Consider the following 4,570-nt stretch of genomic DNA (forward strand, 5'->3'; position numbering starts at 1 on the left):
ATGATGCAGATGGTGGCGGAAAACGCGTGAAAGAGTCTTTGTCTATTTCACGGATCCAACAGAAATCACTCAAGTGGCAGAAAATTTCGCTCTGGTCTTAATGAAAAGGTGTGTTTTTCGTGAGGCACTCTATCTTTCCGGGTAAAATGCTGGGGCAATGTACGCAAAAGAGCGGCGCGCGTGGAAATGTCGGAGGTACGTTGTTCTTCCGCGAGGCTGAAAGCCTTTAGAGGCGTCTAGCGAAACTTCCCGTGACAGGCTGACGCAGCGCTGTGTTTTTCTTTCCATCTCCGACTGCTTTCAAATCTGGTAGTTTTTTAATTGCTTCGTGAAAGTCCGCTATTGAAGCGAGGAGAATGGTCGAAAACACAACTTATACAGGGAAGAAGGCGTGCGTTCATTAAAATAAACTAAATATTGAACTTCTTTTTTTTTTTAGCTTAGACGCTTTTTTTTTTTTTTGCAAGTAAGTTTGAATTGTTTAGGAGCTCTATAAATCAGGGGACACTTGTGCTGTTAAAGGCGCGCCGCGCGATAAACAACACCGCGTACGCCCGGGCGGTACGGGGTGGTATTTGTTGACCCAAGACTGGCGCGCCAACGCCCGTCGCACGACGCACATAGTTTCTGAGCCACCATTGGCAACAAACGTAGAACAAACGGTAGTGCTTTGTTCCAGAACACACTAGTTACGTATACGTTCTTGTTTTTCAATCGCTTTACTATATAGGCAATCAGTTGAAGTAAGAGTTTCCGGAAAATGTATGTTGACAACACAAGAAACTGTTTTGATTAGTTTTTCTACTCAATCAAGCTATCAAGCCGCCATGAAACTGAAAATATTAACGTCATTGCAAGAAATTCCTAGCTGTATGGATTCCATAAACGTTACTTCGAAAATTCAAATGTAACGTGTTCACACTTTCTAAGACGACTGGAAGCGAAAAAAAAAAAAAAGAACACGCCATAACTTATTAACCATTGACGGAACTACACAGTTCGTAACATTAAAACCCAAACTCAACATAAAAGCCTAGCGCTAATTGATTGTATGATACGCGACTAGTTTTTATTACAGTCACATAGCGCTTTCGTTTGAAAGTACGCGGATGCATTATATTTATTTTGCGCCAATGAACTAGGTCACGGTATCAAACAATTGTTAGGCTAAATGCATGTGACATTCATTGCATCGTCGATCACCCGCACCGCTGCTCACCGCAGCACCGAGGCGCGCTCCGTCGTCTTCGATCAACTGCACTGGTGCGCACCCGACGTCATCGCTCAACGGAGCGCACCCCACCGGTGCACCTTTCCGTTGCCCCAACGAGCACCAAAAAGATCGACGGTGCGCCGGGTGCAGTTTCATCAGGCATTGCGGCCTAGGAGCGGGAACGGAGGAGATGGCGGTAATCGCAGACGCGTCGTATATCGAGAGGGCGACCTTGCGAAAACAAACAGTCCCCGCAGCGACGCTTGATTGATTGTAAAACGTTTATTTGTCGAAAAGAGCTTGGTGCTAAGAGATCGCGTTAAGTGGTCGGGAGTACATAGCCCTCCACGACCTTGTCAGCCCACTCCGCCGTCAGAACTTGGGTTCTAGGGACAGAGCTGGCCAGCACGATCTCCCACCACTCGAGAGAAGGATTTGTAAGTAGGTCACCCGGGGGTGGCTCTAATTCGCAATTCCATAGGATATGGTCGTAGTTCGCTCGTTGGCCGCAGTGTTTATAGTTTGGGTTGTATTGGTCAGGATAAATGTGCGCGAGGAGTGAAGGGGTGCGTAACGATTGCGTCTGGAGACGACGCCACGTAACCTCCTGTTCTTTAGTCAGACTTTTGTGCGGAGGGGGGAAAATTCTTCTCTCTAGCTTTAAAAAGATTGGTTAGACCATGATATGTGATCATGGAGTCTTTCGTGGGATTCAGGAAGCCAGACTCATCCAATGCCCGGTCGACGAAACCTCGGGCTTTATAATGGGCTCCCTCGTTTCCCGGAGTCCCCGAATGGGCTGGGACCCACATCTGTTCGGAGTAATTAGGTGAGAATTTGGTGGCATTTAGAAGTTTGAGGTAGGTCTTTGTAATTCGACCCTTTGCGAAATTATCAATAGCCAATTTAGAGTCACTAAGAATGGTACTGCCTTTAGAGTGAGCTAGGGAGAGGGTTATAGCTACCTCTTCTACCGTTTCGGAAGATTTGGTTTTGATGGTTGCCGAGACGATGTGGTCAACGTACTCGCTCATAGCCACATTTGCAAAGGCGTTTGTATGTTTGTATTCTGCTGCATCCACATAAATTATTTCGTTGCGCTGTCCATATTCAGCATGTAAGGCTTTGGCTCGTGCTCGTCTTCTGCCCTCATGGCGTATGGGGTGCATGTTTTTCGGAAGTGGTTTGACTAGTACGGCTGCCCTATAGTCGCGAGGGAAGTCTACTTTAGCGTCCTTATTAGTAGGCTGATATTTAATGCCAAGCGTGGTTAGAATACTCCTGCCAGTTTTGGAAATGGCTAATCTCGCAGTTTGAGCCATTAAATGGGCTTCTTTCAGTTCATTGTAGGTGTTGTGTATTCCTAACCTCAGAAGCCTTTCGGTTGAGGCATTTAGCGGGAGTCCTAAGGCGGCTTTGTAGGCCTGCCGTATCATGCTATCCAATTTGTCCTCCTCTGCTTTCGCAAATTTGAGATAAGGGGTGGCATAGGGTATCCTGCTCAGCTCAAAGGCCTGCACTAGTCGGCATAGATCTCGTTCCCTCACCCCTTGCTTTCGATTAGCTATGCGACGGATTAATCGCGCCGTCGCTTCTACCGTGCATTTGAGCTTAGTGAGTGTAGCATTGTTCTTTCCATTCGTTTGAAGATACAACCCTAGTATTCTCATAGTTTGTACCTCCTTGACGGACCGTCCATTGACATAGATGTTCATTTGTGGAAGTGAAGCTAAAGCCCTCCTTCCTATTGGCTTGTGTGTGATCACAAAGAGTTCAGATTTTTGCTCTGAACAAAATAGGCCGGCTTCCCATGCGCATGGGAAGCCGGCCTAATTCGTTCGGAGCAAAAATAATGTCCACTGCTTTTTGGAGTGTGTCTTCTATGTAGCCGTCACATCCTTTGGTTACCCAAAGCTTGATGTCGTCTGCATAGAATGTGCGATGAAGGTCTTGTATTTCCGCCTATTCGGGGGGAATTTTGATGAGGGACAGGTTAAGAAAGGAAGGGGGACAGGACGCAACCCTGCGGTGTTCTTTTGCTTCCTAGTGTGTAATGGGGCAGACTCTATTGTTCCGACCGTTATCACTGCTGTTCTGTTAGTAAGGAAGGAACGGATGTAGTTGTACATCTTTTCCCCGGGGTTGATTTCTGACAAGTTTGTCAAAATGGCTTTGTGGGAGATGTTGTCGAAATTTTTATATAGGTCTATCCCCAATATTGCTTTGGTTCCTGCTCCTTCATCAGCTTCGATTTTACCCTTGTTTAGCTGCAAGAGTATGTCCTGGGTAGATCGATGAGCCCTGAATCCTAGCATTGTTTCAGGTAGGAGTTTTATGTCCTCCGCAAAGTTTTGGAGTCTGGTGAGGATGACATGCTCCATTAGTTTTGCCTAGGCATGATGTAAGTGAAATAGGGCGGAAGTTCTCAGTGTGGAGTTTTTTGCCTACTTTGGGAATAAAGGTGATTTTCGCATGTTTCTACTCTTGTGGTACGGTGCCTGCCTGCAAGTGTTTGTTCACGAGGTCCGTAATTGCCGCAATTGACGTTGCGTCTAAATTCCTGAGAGCCGCGTTTGTTACTTTGTCTGGTCCCGCCGCAGAGGTTGTCCGCAGTTGTCTAATTGCGTACAAAACCACTGCGCCTGTTATGTCGGCGTCTAAATTTGGATTAGGGGCTCCCCGTTAGCCGCACTGTAGGGAACCCCCATCCGTATTTAGATAGCGGTCTGCTAGCTCTTTTATTAGGTCTTCTGTTGTACCCTCATATTTATGTATGAGCCTGTAAAGCTGATTTTGTTGCACGAGACGTGTTTGTTCTGGGTCAAGGAGATGTCGTACAAGGTGCCATGTCCTCTTATTTCCTAGTTGTCCATTCATGTTTTCACATATTTGGTTTCATTGTTGTGTTTGGAGTGTAAGTGTATGTTCTTCGATTCGTCGTTCGATTTCGGTAATCTTTTTGCGGAGTCGTTTGTTGTGTTTTTGCTTCTTCCAGAGTTTTTGAGACCTTTGTGTGCCTCTCATAAGTGTAAGAGTTTTGAGTCTGCAATCTGCTCCTCTTTGTCAACTGACACCAGAACGCTACCGGAGCTGACATCCACTTTCAGAGAGCTTACCCAGTCACTAAGGTTATTGATCTCCTTTGGGGCTGTTTTGTTACGAAATTCCCTGAGCTTGTTCCAATTCGTGGTTCGTATTTCTTTAGCTTTGGTTTTGAGTTTTTTCGTGGGAAAGGTACTGCTAAGGATGCAGTTATCACTACCAAGGTTTTGCCCGATGTTGATCCACTTTGCGTCCGTGACATTTTTAGAGAGGAATAAGTCTGTGGATGTGTCTACACATACACTGTTACCCATG

The 4,570-nt window shown here is 46.1% G+C and overlaps 1 pseudogene; it reads right to left on the minus strand.

The window, feature by feature from the left end:
* Positions 1 to 1,532: 1,532 nt before the first annotated feature.
* On the minus strand, positions 1,533 to 2,928 carry LOC120836897 (annotated as a pseudogene).
* Positions 2,929 to 4,570: the final 1,642 nt, after the last annotated feature.

Source organism: Ixodes scapularis, unplaced genomic scaffold (genome assembly GCF_016920785.2).
Source record: "Ixodes scapularis isolate PalLabHiFi unplaced genomic scaffold, ASM1692078v2 PGA_scaffold7__128_contigs__length_106722199, whole genome shotgun sequence".
Lineage (NCBI taxonomy): Eukaryota > Metazoa > Arthropoda > Arachnida > Ixodida > Ixodidae > Ixodes > Ixodes scapularis.